Below are 18,452 nucleotides of genomic sequence, written 5' to 3'. Positions count from 1 at the left end.
CGAATATACTACTGCTCTAAAGCAAGCTACTCTTGAATGTGAATTTATCTCTACCTGCGAATGTCAGGCAAACATTTCTGAACATTTTTTACGAGCTCAGTTTATTCGAGGCATCAAAGATAACCTAATTAGAGAACGTCTTCTGGAATCCAATGAAAAATCATTTGAAAAATTAGAAGAAAAGGCTTTAATCTTAGAATCTTCAATTATCGACAGTAAAGAATTTTCATCAAGTAACAATTCTTTAAATATCAACCAAATCAATAAATCTAAACAAAGACCAAATTCAGCGTTTTATATTACGAAGCGTTCCCAGTCTAGATCAAGAATTAATTTTCAAGAATTGGGGATAGAAAATCGATGTTTACGATGTGGTCAGTAACATCTTGTTAAAAACTGTAAAATCAATCCTAAACGACTTCAGTGCAAAGGTTGTAAAAAATATGGTCACGTCATTTCAGTCTGTATTTTAACGCATTTAGCAAACAAAGATAAAACTAACGACCGATCATCTAATTAATAAATATCAACCATCAACCAGCGAAACAACCAGAGGATAATTTTGGCATTAATAAAATTGTAGATATTTATGAAAATCAATCTTATACGGATGCTCAAAAGTTTTATGTTACAGTCCTTATTAAAAACAAACCAGCAACATTTGAAGTTGATTCTGGAACAGGATTTACACTCATCTGAGAATCAAAATTTAAATAACTAGATCTTGATTTACCACTTCAACAATCCGATATTGCCTTTAGATCATATACAAAAAACGTATTTTATCCCCTGGGGAAAGCAAAAACGTCAATACAATATCAAAATAAAATTTCAACAGAAGAATTTTACGTAGTTCCTGATGAAATAGACTCCTTATTAGGGCGTGTATGGATAAGACATTTAAACATTAACCTTCAAGATATCGATTGATGATAATGAACAGAGTTTGTTCAAAAATATTCAGACATATTTGAAGAATCAATTGGACTTGTATCAAATTTTAAAATAAATTTGCAACTGCGTAAAAATGCCAGGCCAGTCTATTTTAAAAAACGAGATGTACCGTATGCACTTAGGGAGAAAGTTGAGAAAAAACTTGGCAACTTAGAAGCTCAAGGAATTATATCGAAAGTCAACCATAGTGATTAGGGTTCACCACTGGTTGTTATTCCAAAAGCTGATGGAGGTGTGAGACTTTGTGTAGATTACAAAATTGGTGTTAATGAGAGAATTGTGTTCGCAAACTATCCAATCAGAAAAATCGAAGATATATTGAACAGTTTAAAATATTCACGATATTTTTGTCGATTGGATCTGTTCAAAGCATATCTTCATCTAGCAGTAGACGAAGAGAGCAGTATTATCTAAACTATATCAACACATCGAGGAACATATCGAATGCATCGACTGTCTTTTGGAATTAAAACTGCCCCTTCAGATTTCAATTGAATTATTGATCAAATTCTATCCGGTCTATCAAAAACTCACTCATACTTTGATGACATAATTGTCCATGGATCCAGTAAACAAGAATGTCGACAAAATCTTGACGCATGCCTTCAACGACTAAAAATGTTCAATCTACACCTTAATCGAAAAAAGTGTGCTTTTTTCGAAACCAGTACAGAATATCTTGGTCATCTTATCAAGCACAACGAAATTTTAAAGTCTCCAAAAAAGATTCAAGCTATTCTCGACATGCCACGCCCCACAGATGTGGATAGAGTTCGAAGGTTTCTTGGTATGGTAATGTATTATACCCGATTCATTCCTAATGCTTTAACTAAATCGTACCCTCTAAGGAAACTTTTACAGAAAATAGCAAAATTTATTTGGAATAATTCATGTGAAAGAGCTTTCAACAAATTAAAAGAGGAAATTGCGCGTGATCAAGTTTTAATTCCATATGATCCAAGTTTGCCCGTAGTATTAGCTTGTGATGCAAGTCCAACCGGTGTTGCAGGGGTACTATCTCATGTTATTGATGGAATCGAAAGGCCTATCGCATTTGCTTCAAGATCTCTTACCAAATGTGAACAAAATTATAGTCAGTTAGACAGAGAAGCACTTGCAATTATGTTTTCAGTAAATCACTTATTCATGTATCTTTTTGGGCGTAAGTTTAAATTCATCACTGATAACAGCCCTCTAACGAGAATTTTTCATCAAAATTCAAAAATTATCTTCAATGACTTCTGCTAGGCTAATTCGATAATATGCATCATTTTTATCAGGATTTAATTACGAAGTCGAATACAGAAAATCTTCTAATCACTTTAACGTCGACTGTTTTTCTAGAGCTTCTATCAATCAACCTTCATCTTCTTTAGAAAAAATTCTCAACGAAGAAATTAAATCTATCTGTCTTGAGTCAATAAAAGAAATTTCAACATACGATCTAACTTATTAAAATATCAAAGATGCCACAGACAAAAATCCCATTTTATCAAGAATTAAATCTGATTTAAAATCACAAAATCAAAATGAACATGATTTCACTTTAGAAGACGAGATCCTTTTTAAAAGTCAGAGAATTGTTATTCCAACTCAATTCCAACGACTGGTCCTATCAGAACTCCACAGAACTCACATAGGCATTACAAAGATGAAACAACTTACAAGAAAGTATTGCTATTGGAAAAACACAGACAAAGACATTGAAATTCTGGTCAAGTCATGTCAACCGTGCGCTGAAATTCGAAAATCACCTTCAAAAGCTCCACTACACCACTGGGATACTCCAACAGAAAATTGGGACCGCATCTATATTGATTATGCGGGTCCATTCCAAGGTTTTTATTTTTTGTTGTGGTTGACGCTAAATCACGATGGGCTGAAATCAAAGTTCTAGGGATGCGCCAACATCAGAAAAAACCATCGATCTTTTGTTAGAGATATGTTCTACTCACGGATATCCTCAAGTTATGGTGTCAGACAACGCTACAATTTTTGTAAGTGATCAATTTAAATTTTTTTTAAAAACTCATGCTATTTTTCAAAAGTTTATTGCTCCTGGTCATCCTGCTTCAAACGGCTTAGCTGAACGAAACGTTCAAACCCTAAAAATGAGACTAAAAGCTATAGTCCTGTCGCCAGGGGGGGTACAACGGCCTCCTGTATTCAGATGGACTTACCCAAGTTTTTTTTATGTATTTTGACCTGTAGAACACGAATTTTTTGGGTAACAGTTGATCCGGATGTCGATAAGATTGTTATAAACCAAGAAGTTGAGGAATCACATAACAGCGATTTCTCGCAAAACAAAACATTTTTTTGTATTTTTTGGGCCACTCTAACCAAAAAATGTTGCTACAAATTTTTTCGTAGGATGCATAGTTTCCGAGATAAACGCGGTTGAACTTTCGAAAAAACGAAAAATTGGAATTTTTGAACCCGAAAAACTTTGGAATAAAAAATAAAATAGCAATTCTGCTTACCGCATTTGAAAGTTCAAGTCAAATTATATCGGTTTGAATTATCTGTATTGCTAAAAATGTATTATTTTATTATTAAAACAAAGCTATAAACACCTAGTGCTTGAGTGATGTTTCAATGATTTCTCATTTAAAATCGAACGAGTACGTAGAGAAGGTAAAAGTGCAAGCGGGGCTATTTCTAAGTAGCATGCATTAAAACGCATGTACTAGGCACGGGAAACACTATGTGTTTATAGCTTTTTTAACAATCAAAAAATAAATTTTTAGCAATGCAAATATTCAAAACAGATATAATTTGACTTAAACTTTTAAAGGCGGTAAGCAGAATTGCTATTTTATTTTTTATTCAAACGATATTCGGGTTCAAAAATTGCAATTTTTTGATTTTTTGAAAGTTCAACCGCGTTTATCTCGAAAACTATGCATCCTACGAAAACACTTTTAGGAACATTTTTTGGTTAGAAGGGCCCAAAAAATACAAAAACATGTTTTGTTTTACGAGAAATCGCTGTTACGTAATTCCTCAACTTCTTTGTTTATAACAATCTTATCGACATCCGGATCAACTGTTACCCAAAAAATTCGTGTTCTACGGGTCAAAATACATAAAAAAAACTTAGGTAAGTCCATCTGAATTAAGAAGGCCGTTGTACCCCCCCTGGCGACAGGACTACTATGTCTACTGATCGTTTACCCATGAGTAAGAAAGTACAAGAAATTCTTTTAAAGTATAGGGCGACACCACTTTCCTGTGGAAAATCACCAGCTGAAATGTATCTGAACAGATGTTTAAGAATCAAACTCGACGCACTACGTCCACCAAAACTTAGCAGATCAGAAAATCAACCCAATGGTGCAAGACAATTAAATGTGGGGGAGAGAGTAAAAGTACGGTATTACCAAGGTAACCAGGAACTTTGGAAATTTGGCACAATTGTTAAAAAGTATGGATTGTTACATTACCAAGTCCAACTTGATGATGGCTATTGTTTAAAACGTCACATTGACCAAATTCGTAAAACCATGGTACCTAAAAGGAATCTAACCTTTGTAAACGAACCAGAAGTAATTCATTATCAACCACAGTATTAAGAACCCCCCTGCATCTTCTGCCATCTATCCAACCTCCAGTCCATTTACATCCAAATCCTATCAACGAAAATGTAGATCCAATAATAGAACCTGATCATCCTGATAATGAACTGGTACCCATTAATGAACCTGCTGCGGTACCCATTAATGAACCTGCTGTTGAAGAACGTAATGATCTTCCACAGTTAAGAAGATGTGAACGGATTCGACATTTTAAGTCAAGATTTTAGATTTAGGTTTTTAATTATTTTGTATTTTTTTAAGTTCAAAATAGCGTGGCAGAATATAGTATCCTCCTCTATTTATAGCAGTTGTTATGTAATGTTATATATAGTTATGTTAGTTCATATTTTATTAGTTGTCAAAATATATTTATCGAAATGTCCTACTTATTCAATCTGAAGATATAATACTACCCTTTCAGAGTTTTTTAATTTTCTCGAGAAAAAGTGTGATATTGAGGAAAAATTAAATGTTTGTGACCATATTAAAAAGGTTACCAACAGGACTTAATCAGAAACATCTTTCTTCTCATCAGTTGACCAATCATCACTGTTCATAAGGTTTATCAGTGTAATGATTTTAAATGCCTCTCTTTACAGGAAAAATTTAACTTTGTAAAAGGTAAGAAACTGTGTTTTAATTGTTTGGATAGTAAAAATTTCTCTCAAGATTGCGGCTCTACTCGATCATGTACTTTGTGCTGAGGTCGTCATCACTCATTCCTCCATGGTACCTCTGAAAATGTCTCTTCCTCTAGGAACATCAATAGGCAATCTCTCTCTCGTGAGCGCAATGCTCAAGCTCCCCAAAATTCGCAAGGTGCTTCTCGTATTGTCGCTCCCATATCTACTCAGCATTCTTTTAGTAATCGCAGACAAAATGAAGCTTCTACTAGTTCATTCAGACCTCCTGTAGATGTGCAAAATTCTCCAGATTCTCAGTCAGCCACGTCTCTCTCCACTTTATCAGTTAAAACTGATATATTGTTGGCTACCGCTTTAGTAACAGTTTATTCGAAAGACGGCAGACCCATGCATGCCAGAGCGCTCCTAGATAATGGAAGCCAACATTCGTTTACCTCTCGTGATTTGGTTGAGAAGTTAAAACTCATCCCTTACTTTAAACAGTTACAGATATCAACCATATCCGAAAACACCTCACTCTCAAACGAAATGTTAAATTTATACCCGTGTTGAGCTGCCCCCCCCCCCACTTCCAAAAATTAATAAACAAATAGCCCTGATTTATGAGCTATTTATGAGCTTTCATATTCCGCAAACTAAAAATTTTGAGCTCGTTCCACTGAGCAGGAATTTAATACTTTACTGAGTCAGCCCCCCCCCTCTACTTAAAATAGGAATATTGAATGGGTTTTTGCGGCAGAATTACGAGCTATTTATGAGCTCTTGAAATTATATAGTTTCAATTTTTGAGCTCATCCCCTTCACCCCCAAACAACCCTGTAATTGATTTAACTTAAGAGAAAAATGCTGAGAAAACTTAAAATATATCGTATTGCGGATATAATTCCTATAGCTTATATACTCTAAAAATAAACTATTAAATTACGTGCATTTCGATTATTGAGCTACAACCCCTTCGCAAGAAAACCACTCTATCTTCCCGGCTTAAGAGAAAGTTGTACTTAAAATTAATTAAATTAATTATTTGGCGACTACATATCATTTAATAATTTATAAGCTTCCAAATTACGAGCGTTTAGATCAGTAAATTGCAATTTGTTTTGTCTAGTGCAGTCACTGAAGGTAAAAATTAACGATTACCTTCAATTTCGGTGAACCTTCATTGATTTTCACGAAAATTGGTCAGTGGTTAGAGAATACGTCAAGAAACAAAGGTGACATGGTACCACCTTGCGCCTTTACCCTGAGGGTGGATACCGCCCCTTCCCGGGGGTGAAAATTATTTATTAAAAAATAACTGCACAAATTAATAAAAGAACAAATTAAGAGCAAAATTTATTATATAAAGGTATTAAAATAAGTCAATACTTTTTAAGTTATTAAAGACCAAAAATTTTAATTATTCGTGAAAAAAATGCATGTTTTGAAGCGGTTTTTCGTAAATCACTGAAAAACTGTAAGTTTTTACAAAAAAGTTAATAGTAGTTTAATTCGTATAGCTTATATTCTAAGAATAAACTCTTAAATCACGCGCCTTTCGATTATTGAGCTACAACCCCTTCGCAAGAAAACCATCCCATATTCCCGGCTTAAGAGAGAGTTGTACTTAAAATAATTTAAATTAATTATTTGGCGACTAGATATCGTTTAATAATTTATGAGCTCGCAAAATATACGCATCTCAATTATTAAATTGCCATTTTCTTTCTATAGTGCAGTCACTGAAGGTAAAAGTCAACTATGACCTTCGATTTCGGTAAATCTCCATTCATTTTCACGAGGATACGTCAAGAAAGAAAATTAACAATAACAACTTAGCCGGGAGTATATGTCACCCCTTCTCGGGGGTGAAAATTACTTTATTAAAAATAAATCAAGAGAGGGACAAATTCTAAGCAAAATTTGTTATATAATGTTATTAAAATAAATCAATACTTTTTGAGTTATTAAAGATCAAATATTTTAATTTTTGTGTTGGCCTGTACCCATTGAATTGGCAAGTAACTAGCATCTTCGAGCAGGGAAACATGGTGCCATTTTAGCATGTGTTCCATTATATCTATCAACATCGACTTGTAGTCATACAATTTTACCAAATTATATTATGTAAACCATATAATATTATGGGGTTACCACTATATACAGTGTGCTAGTTTCAAACTACTCGGCAGAATGCACTAAAGATGTTCTGTATTAGAACGAAAACGTTTTGCAATCCATGACATTTTAGATAGTTTTTAAATAAACGATTTTATACCAGAATACATCTCGAAGTTTTTTACTTGTGTATGAGTTTTTTTCAAAAAATATTGATTTATTTTAATAACATTATATAACAAATTTTGCTTACAATTTGTCCCTCTCTCGATTTGTGGGGTTATTTTTAATAAAGTAATTTTCACCCCCAAGAAGGTGTGACATATACCACAGCCTATAACCGCAAGTTGTTATTGTCAATTCGTGAAAATGAATGGAGATTTACCTAAATCGAAGGCTATAGTTGATTTTTACTTTCAGTGACTGCACTATAGAAAGAAAATGGCAATTCAATAATTGAGATGCGTATATTTTGCGAGCTCATAAGTTATTAAACGATATGTAGTCGCTAAATATTTAATTTAAATTATTTTATGTACAACTCCCTCTTAAGCCGGGAATATGGGATGGTTTTCTTGCGAAGGGGTTGTAGCTCTATAATCGAAAGGCACGTGATTTAAGAGTTTATTCTTAGAATATAAGCTATACCAATTAAACTACTATTAACTTTTTTGTAAAAACTTACAGTTTTTCAGTGATTTACGAAAAACCGCTTCAAAGTATGCATTTTTTTCGCGAATAATTAAAATCTTTGATCTTTAATAACTTAAAAAGTCTTGACTTATTTTAATAACTTTATATAATAAATTTTGCTCCTAATTTGTTCTTTTATTGAATTGTGCAGTTATTTTTTATAAAATAATTTTCACCCCCGGGAAGGTGAGGTATCCACCCTCAGGGTAAAGGTGCAAGGTGGTACCATGTCACCTTTGTTTCTTGACGTATCCTCTAACCACTGACCAATTTTCGTGAAAATCGATGAAGGTTCACCGAAATTGAAGGTAATAGTTAGTTTTTACCTTCAGTGACTGCACTATACAAAATAAATTGCAATTTACTGATCTAAATGCGAGTAATTTGGAAGCTAATAAATTATTAAATGATATGTAGTCGCCAAATAATTAATTTAATGCATTTTAAGTACAACTTTCTCTTAAGCCGGGAAGATAGGGTGGTTTTCTTGCGAAGGGGTTGTAGCTCAATAATCGAAATGCACGTGATTTAATAGTTTATTCTTAGAGTATATAAGCTATAGGAATTCTATCCGCAATACGATATATTTTAAGTTTTCTCAGCATTTTTCTCTTAAGTTAAATCAATTAAAGGGTTGTTTGGGGGTGAAGGGGATGAGCTCAAAAATCGAAACTATATAGTTTCAAGAGCTCATAAATACCTTAACCCTCCCCCACTAAAGTATTAAATTCCTGCTCACTGGAAAGAGCCCAAAATTTTTAGTTTGCGGAATATGAAAGCTCATAAATAGCTCATAAATCAGGGCTATTTGTTTTTTAATTTTTGCAGCTCAACACGGGTTAAATTTAGAATTTTTTTCTTATAATGTAAAGGACAGAAGTTTTAAAACTTCCTTCGCTGTACTCGTTAGTATAACTTGTAGGCTTCCTAGAGCTACTATAGATAGAAGTAAAATAAACGTCCCACACGATCTCACTCTCGCAGATCCCTCGTATTCTGTTCAGGGTAAAATTGATTTGCTTCTAGCTGGTGATATCTATAGTGAATTATTGACGGATGGATTTATACGGTTAGGAAAAAATCTTCCCATTCCTCAGAGTACTCACTTAGGCTATGTTATTTTTGATACACTTAATGAATCCTCATGTTTTTCACCGTAATTCATATCGGGCTATGTCTCAGTTAAATGTTTCTCTCTTTGCTCAGTCCGAACCCGAACAAAATAAGTTGGATAAGTTGATTCAACAATTTTTCGAAATTGAAGAAGTTCCCCTTGCTAGTAAATTAACTATTGATGAAGAATTGGCGGAACAAATATTCAGTAAAACCACTATTGTGTTACCTACAGGTCGCTTTCAAGTAAATATTCCACTTATCTCTGAAAACGCTAATAAAATGTTAGGTGAATTTTACATACGCTCAGTATAAGTATTTCATTAATGAATACCTTCTTCTCGAACATGCCAAAATATTGTCTCTCTCTCTAACCAACGGAAAGTTAGAAAATAAATATTTTCTACCGCATCATTGTGTGTTTAAGGAAGAATCCTTAACAACAAAGCTTAGGGTTGTTTTTAATGGTTCGATGAAAAGCTCTAGTGGTTATTCGCTCAATGACATTCTACTCAAAGGTCCTATCATTCAACCGGAACATTTTGACATTTTGCTACGGTTTAGATTGTATTTCTTCGTTTTTACAAAGGATATACAAAAAAATCTCAGGGGGAACACCATTACAAGTTAGAAAAACCTGGATAGGGTCTTGGAATCTTGGTAGTCTTACAGGTAAGAGTCTGGAGTTAGTGGATGCGCTCAAACGAAGAAGCGTTCAAATTGCTTGTATTCCAGAAACTAGGTGGAAATGACAAAGGGCGAAAGAACTAGGTGAAGGATACAAATTGTGGTATGTAGGGAGTAGTAACACTAGAAATGGAGTTGGTGTAATTGCTGATAGTGAAATGAAAGATAACGTAGTAGAAGTTGTAAGAACGAGTGATAGAATGATGTCAGTGAAATTTGTAATTGATAAAGAGGTATTGAATGTTGTGTGTGTGTGTATGCTCCCCAAACAGGTCTGGGTGAGAATGAAAGAAGAGCTTTCTATGACCAATTAGGAGACGTACTGAGTGATATTCCAGCAGAGGAGAAAGTTATAATATGTGGTGATTTCAATGTACATGTGGGCCAAACCAAAAAAGGATATAAAACAATACATAGGAGATTAGGCTTTGGAACTAGAAATTAAGCTGGAGATGACATGCTTGAATTAGCAACAGCATTGTACATGGCCATTGTTAACACATTCTTTAAAAAGGGAGAAACTCAAAGTATTACCTACAAAAGTGGACGTCAATCCCAAATAGACTACTTGATGATAAGGAAAGAAGACATACGTGAATGCAAGGACAGCAAGGTAATAATTAGTGAGAGAGTAAGCCAAAAACATGAGCTGCTTGTTCTGGACATCCAAGTAAAAAAGCGAAACTAAACAGAGATATCGGTGAGGACCACAAAAAATCAAGTGACGGCTGCTAAAAGATGAGGGAAAGAAGGTCTATTGAGGAGAAGAATAGTAGAAAAAATATGTTGGAACTTGAAAAGAAGCCCTAATAAAATTTGGAGAAAAATAGCCAGTAGTATTAGAGAGACTGCTATTGAAATACTTGGGAAAACGTCAGGAAAAAAGTTTGAGAATAAAGAGACTTGGTAGTGGTCAAACGAAGTACAAGGAAAAATAAAAGAGAAGAGAAAATTATATAAAAAGTGGCAAGAAACCAAATCCAACGCAGATCTTCAAAACTATATGGTGGCGAAAAAGGAAGCGAAAGTAGCAGTAGCAAAAGCCAAAGCAGAAGCGTATTCAAACCTATACGATCAACTTGATACCGGGGAAGGCGAAACGAATATATATAAAATAGCCAAACGGAGAGCAAAGAAAGCAAAAATTTTAATCAGATAGGGGCCGGTTGTTCGAACGCTAATCAACAATGATCATTATTAAATATTTAATTACTGTCACCAAAACTGTCAATGTCAACTTTGTTTGGGTCGCTGAAAACATAATTAATTACAATTATGAGATTTATTATTAATTATGTTAATAATTATTGTTATATTAATTGATTATAGTCTCAGAATTGTAATCAATTATGTTTTAACAATTGACATTGACAGTAATTAATTATTTGATAATGATCATTGTTGATTAGCGTTCGAACAACCGGCCCTGTATCCGAGATGAAAATAATAAAATACTAGTTCACGAAGGGGATGTCAAAAAGGGATGGAGAAAGTACTTTGACAGCTTATTAAATGAAGAATTTGACAGACAGCCTGTAGAGTCAACGGAGACAGTAGCAGCAATGATCACCAAAATAACAAACGAGGAAGTGGCTCAAGCGCTTCAAAAAATAAAGAAAGGAAAAGAGGTAGGACCAGATGATATTCCCGGGGAAGTATGGAGAGCATTGGAAGAGACAGGAACAAGGTGGCTAGCAGATCTATTTAATAGAATTATGGAAGTTAAACAAATGCCAGACGAATGGAGAAGCAGTATAGTGGTACCTGTTTACAAAAACAAGGGAGATATACAACAATATACAAACTAAAGGGCTATAAAGCGGCTTAGCCACACCATGAAAATATGGGAAAGAGTAATTGATAGACGGATACGTGAAGAGACCGAAATATCCGAGAATCAATCTGGCTTTATGCAGGGCAGATTTGATCAACAACAGATGTAATTTTCATTATAAGGCAGTTGATGAAAAAATACAGGAGTAAAGAGACCAACGCGTAATGGTATTCATTGATCTTGAGAAAACATATGATAGAGTTCCTCGAGAGATTCTGTGGTGGGCACTCAATAAGAAAGAAGTCCCTGGTGAATATGTAAAAATTGTGAGGGATATGCATGAGGGAGTAACGACTAGTGTTAGGACAGGTGTGGGAGTGACTGATAAATTTCATGTGAAAGTAGGATTGCACCAAGGCTCTGTGCTTAGTCCGTATTTATTCTCATTAGTTTTGGACCAGAAAACAGCGAAACTACAAAGTAACATTCCATGGTGCTTAATGTATGCTGATGATGTCGTGTTAGTAGGAAATAGCGAAAGAGACCTAGAACAAAAACTGGGACCGTGGAGAGAAGCTCTGGAGGAAAAAGGTTTAAAACTTAGTAGGACAAAAACAGAGTATTTGGAATGTTCATTTAAAGATGGAATTACTACAAATAAAATGGTATCTTTTGATGGTAAAATGATTGTAAAGAGCAATAGTTTTAAGTACCTAGGATCGGTATTACAGAGTAATGGAGAAATAGATGTAGATGCATGCAGTAGAATTAGGGCTGGATGGATGAAGTGGAAAGAAACGAGTGGTGTGTTGTGTGACAGAAAAATTCCAATGAAGCTGAAGGGAAAATTCTATAAAACAGCCATAAGACCTAATATGATGTACGGAATTGAATGTCGGGCAGTGAAAAAGAAAGAGGAACAACGAATGCATGTGGCGGAAATGAGAATGCTTAGATGGATGAGTGGAGTAACAAAGAAGGATAAAATTAGAAATGAGTGTATTAGGGGAAGTCTAGGTGTGGCACCAATTGATGCCAAAATGAGAGAGCATAGGTTAAGATGGTTTGGTCATGTTCAACGTCGAGACGTTAATCATCCAATACGAAGAATAGCTGAAGTGCAGATTCCTGGAAGGAGTAGAAGATGACGACCAAAGAAGACCTGGGGGAGACGATAAGGCAATATATGTTGGTAAAGGGGATTAACATTGACATGACCCAAGATAGAATTGTGTGGAGAAATGCAATTAGGGAAGTCGACCCCGCATAGGGATAATGCAAGAGAATGATGGTGATGATACAAAAAATGTATAGACAGGTTAAAATAAATCCTGCTCAAACCTCTCTTTTAAACATTCTCTGGCGTGACTCCCCTGAAAAAGACATTAAGTGTCTTGAATTGTAAACCGTCACGTATGGAACTAAAAGCGCTAGCTTTCAGAGTAATCGCTTTTTAATGGAACTGGCACAAACTCATCAGACTGAGTATCCTCTCGCCAGTGATGCTCTTCAAAATAGTTGTTACATTGATGACATTCTTTATGGCGCTAATGATGTACAGACTCTCCTTAAAGCTCATAAGAGAATAACTAGTTTGCTTGGAACCGCTTGTATTTCTCTCCATAAATGGTGTTCTAACTCAGACTTGTTTTTAAAAAACATCTCTTCTCTCTCTTCGAACACTTCTTATGTAATAGCTCCAGATAATGGCTCCAATAAGGTTTTAGGTTTATGTTGAAATCCTATTCTTGGCACCTTCTCAATCTCTGTCTCAAATTTTACCCTAAAGGACTCATACACCAAGAGAGAAATGCTGTCAATAATTGCCCAAATATTTGATCCTCAAGGCCTAATTAACCCAGTTACAATTGTCGCTAAATTAATTATGCAAAAATTTGAATTTTCAAAATTAATTGGAATGATATCATAGATGCAGATACGTTGCATGAGTGGCTAAATTGTGTTCGCAGTCTCTCGCATTTTAAGGATTTAAATATACCTCGGTGTCTCTTTTAAGTCAAGAAATCACTAGTGTTGAAATTTATGCATTCTCGGATGTAAGTTTAAAGGCTTATGAAGCTTGCATCTATCTATGTGTGATTTATAAATCAGAACAAGTATCTTGTTCACTTTTAGCAGCTAAGAGTCGTGTCGCTTCGCTAAAACCCTTGACTCTCCCAAGATTGGAAATCATGGGTGCGCTATTGTGTAGTAAGCTCACAGCAAGGATTGCTGATATTATTGAAGAAAAACTCTCTCGCTTAGACTCTCTAAATATGTGGTCGGATTCAGACATTGTTCTCGCTTGGCTTCGTTCGCATCCCTCTCGTTGGACTCAATTTGTAGCAAATAGGGTTGCACAAATTTTAGATAATTCTCCTAACGCTTACTGGAGGCACGTACGATCAAAAGAAAATCCTGCCGACATACTCTCCCGAGGAATGCTACCCTCTGAAATACTTAAATCTTCTTTGTGGTTTCATGGTCCTCCATTTTTAAATCAATCTCGGTTGGATTTATTGAAATACAATCCAAAAGTGTATACCTCCAAGCTACCTGAAGAAAGGAAAGTAACTTTTCACGTTCGAAATGATCAAATAGATTTTTTCACCTCTCTTTCTGATAGGTTCTCTAATTTGTCAAGGTTTGTAAGAACTTTAGCATTTATATTCAGGTTTGACAATGATGCCAAATCGCCTTCTCGCAATTTAGCAAATTCTCTTGAAGTAAGGGAACTTAAAAACACTGAACTAAAGATTGTTAAAATGCTTCAGTATTCTTCTTTCTCGCTTGAGATTTTTGAGATTAAGAAAGTTAAAACTCTAATATAAGTCTCTTTTAAGCTTAAACCCCTTTTTGGATGAAAATGAAATGCTGCGGGTAAGGGGTTGCCTTGGTAACTCAGACGTTACCTTTGACCAAAAATATCCTCTTCTCCTTCCCTCAAAAAATCGTGTAGTACGCCTCATTCTTCACAGAGAATATATCAGCCTTTGTCACTCTGATCCTCAAAATACTTTATCTCAAATTCGACTTAAATATTGACCTTTAAATGGACTATGTGAAGTTAAAAAGGTCATACACCAATGTATGGTTTGTTTTAGGTTTAGTGCCAAACCCTCTAATCCGATTATGGCAGATTTACCAAAGGAACGTTTGCAATCCTCTCGGTTTTGGATTTCGGCGGTCCCTTTCTGATAACGCTTCCAAACTTTTGATGAAGTTCAAAACAGAACCGCTACTTCACATGTGCATACTGTAAATATCTACAGAAGCTAATTCTAAAGTACCTTCATTCCATCCCTTATCCTTTTTTGTGTACGGGAAAAAATGTCATATGAGATAAGTAAAAAAAGAAAATTTAGAGTTAAACTGGGTGACTTGTTCTGAAAATTGAATTTTCCTAATTTTTCGCAACTATTCCAAAGTAAAATTTGTTGTCTTAACTACCTCTCATTATATACACTCACCGGCACGAAAAACGGGCACCCCAAAAAATGGGTCATTTTTGATGGCTTGTATCTCCTAAACCAGTTCTCCGATTTAAGTAATTTTGTTAATATGTTATAGCATTATTCTTTAGCAATATCGCTATAATAATATTGTTTCTAGACAGGTAAATTATCAGTGTATACCGGGTCTACGAATCAAACTGGGTTTTTTTCTCAATTTTCGCAACACCCTGTGGAAGATTCTAGCCTTTATACAATATTGAAATTAAAACCTAACTATATCCCCAATGATTGCTTAATATTTTGTTTTTTTTTATTCATTGGCTTATGTTGGATAACAAAAAAAGGTAGGGACTTTAACAACTAGCCATGTTCTTTATCAATACAGGGTGTTTCTAAGTAAGTGCGACAAACTTTAAGAGGTAGTTCTGCATGAAAAAATAATGATCGTTTATTTGATAAAACTATGGCCGCAAATGCTTCGTTTCCGACATACGGGATGTTGAATTTTTTCTTACAAACTGACGATTTATTTATTGCTCTAAAACCGGTTGAGATATGCAAATGAAATTTGGTAGGTTTTATGAGGTAGTTATTGTGCATTTTTTGACATTCAACAAAAAATTTTATATTCACCATTGGCATGCATGCTGGTAATATGACCGGGTAATATTACCCGTATGCACGCCAATGGTGAATATAAAATTCTTAATTGTAAGTCAAAAAATTCGCAATTACTACTTCATAAAACCTACCAAATTTCATTTGCATATCTCAACAGGTTTTAGGGTAATAAATAAATCGTCAGTTTGTAAGACAAAATTCAACATCTCTTATCTCGGAAACGAAGCATTTGCGGACATAGTTTTATCAAGCAAACGATCATTACTTTTTCATGCAAAATTACCCCTTAAAGTTTGTCGCACTTATTTAGAAACACCCTGTATTGATAAAAATATGGCTAGTTGTTAAAGTCCCTAACTTTTTTATTTTCCAACGTAAGCGAATTAATAAAAAAAAAACAGACTGTTAGGAAAACTTGGGGCTATAGTTGGGTTTCAATTTTAATATTTTATAAAGGCTAGAACATTTCACAGGGTGTTGTGAAATTTGAGAAAAAAACCCAGTTTGATCCGTACACCGGGTATACAATGAAAATTTACCTGTCTAGCAACAATATTATTACAGCGATATGGTTAAAGAATAAGGCTATAAGATATTTAAAAAAATACTTAAATCGGACAACAGGTTTAGGAGATACGAGACATCAAAAATGACCCATTTTTGGGGTGCCCGTTTTTCGTGCCGGTGAGTGTATTTTTCTTGCAGTTTCCCGATCGTCAAATCTAACAAATTTTCAAGTCTCATGAAGGAGAAAATTATGGACACTGACCTATTAACATTACACATTTAGATCATAAATTATTAATAGGTACTTTATGGTGTCAGTAGTAATTAAAACAAAATCTTTTGTGCACCGCGTTCTATAAAATCTATTGACTGTGTAACAAACGAAGGCACCGTATAATAAAATGACTAGTAGGCGTAGAATTTGGAAAAATAAGATGGAAAACGAACTACGGGATAAAATGTAAAAAACAAACAGAAATATAATAGAGAAAGAAGAGAAAGAAAAAAAGGAGCATAAAATGATGATGAAAGTGAGCATAATTTTAGGTGATGCATAACTTTTGAAATTATGTTTATTAAACGAAATGACAAAATAATACAAATATTATCTGAATATACCATGTGGGTTTTTAGAGACCCGAGGGAAAAAGCTTTAAAAGTCGTAATGGGAAATATAATAAGTAGGTACTGTATTTTTTACTAATTATTTTAATTTGTTTTTAAAAGCAAATTTTATTACATACCTGATATTTGAATAAAAATGACAATATTCCATAATAGTTCTTTACTACACAAACAAAATATTTAAAATTTTTAGTGATAGTAAAGGACACCTCAAAAACAATAATTGTATCACTTTAACAGCGTTAAGACAGTATGATATTTTTTGATAAATTTTGGAGTCAATCAGTTCAAATATAATGACCTTAATTATCTAATCTATAAGAAGAACCAATTGTCCCCGTTTTAGAATTAAATATTTTTTATCCTTTAGAATACGTAAATAACCATTAATTAACAAAAATAATTTAGGATACATAAGTTCATTAACAGAACTTGGATATTGAAATTGAAATCAAAGTAATCTTTATTTCATAATTTAGCTACTCAATTAAATTACATTATGTGTTTATTTTAATTAATAATACTTCAATAATTATTGAAGTGTTACATGCTACCATATCTTCTAAATAAAAACATAGATTTTTTGTTTATCATTTAATTTTTTTATTATTATTTAATTCAGTTTTATTTAGAATATGGCAACTTAAAAATACTCGTAACAACAGTGATTTTTACACAACGTAATGCTACGGCTTGATAAAAAATATTCTCATGAATGCAGATTGGATATGAATTTGAAGAAAACTAAATGTATGATCATTAGTAAATAAGCAGATTCAAACATCCAATTCAATATTGAAGATCATGTAATTGATCTACTTTATTAGGAATATGAATAGCATCAAATGTGGAGCAAATCAAAGAAATTAAGATACTTATCGAAATAATCACTGCATTATGCATTTTAAAAAGTTTCTTGGTTGTCAGTATATACGGTTAGAACTACGCCTAAGAATGCTTCGGTGTTACGTGTTACATGTTCTCTAGTGTTATTTACGGCTTGGAAGCGTGGTCACTAAAAGAAGTGCATAGGGAGAAGTTGGTCGCCATTGAATTTTTATATTACAGACGACTACTACAACAAATAACATGGACGCAAAATATGTCAAACGTGAAAGTAACTAGAAACTAGAAGGATATAAAATGACGCCGATATAATGTGAAAAGACGAAAACTAGAGTATTTAGGACATTTGATGGGAACATAGTTAGAAAGGAGAAGCAGAGGAAGGCCACAAATGAGATGGGCTGATGACATTAAGAAGATTGGAGGACAAAACTTGAAACAAGTGGCGCAAAATATAAAACTCTGGATTAAATTGGGGAGGCCTATGTCCAAATTTGGATTACTTAAGGCTAAAGAAGAAGAAAATGAGAGGGCAAAAATACTTATTATTACAACCTATTATGCAAGGCGAAATTCGGAAAAAGTGAAATGTGGGAAAACGAAGAATATCATTGATTAAGAATTTGAGGGAATGGTTTTTAATGCAGTGTAGAATTATTTCAAGCGGCAGTCAACAGGAGCCTATAGCCATGATGATTTCCAAACTCCGATTGAAGAGGGAACTTCAATAAAAACTTAAAGAGTATGACTAAACTTTATGTCAAACAATCAGTATTCAAACTTTCATTGAATATGACTATTTAGATTATAAAATAAATTAAATTGCGCTTATGGTTAGATCTTCGAGTATATGATCCAG

General features: G+C 34.0%; 1 protein-coding gene across 3 annotated transcripts in view; it reads right to left on the bottom strand.

Moving 5' to 3' along the window:
* Positions 1–16,995, bottom strand: part of LOC114338629 (cytochrome P450 4C1-like) — a 132,988-nt gene extending 115,993 nt beyond the window's left edge. For all 3 annotated transcript variants that reach the window (XM_028289225.2, XM_028289226.2, XM_028289227.2), the window contains exon 1: positions 16,867–16,995. The gene's annotated coding sequence lies outside the window, so the exon portion shown is untranslated. The remainder of the gene's footprint in view (positions 1–16,866) is intronic.
* Positions 16,996–18,452: the final 1,457 nt, after the last annotated feature.

This window comes from Diabrotica virgifera, chromosome 1 (assembly GCF_917563875.1).
Source record: "Diabrotica virgifera virgifera chromosome 1, PGI_DIABVI_V3a".
In the NCBI taxonomy this organism is placed as follows: domain Eukaryota; kingdom Metazoa; phylum Arthropoda; class Insecta; order Coleoptera; family Chrysomelidae; genus Diabrotica; species Diabrotica virgifera.
The sequence above is the reverse complement of the archived record's forward strand: the minus strand, read 5'-3'. Positions and strand labels throughout refer to the sequence as shown.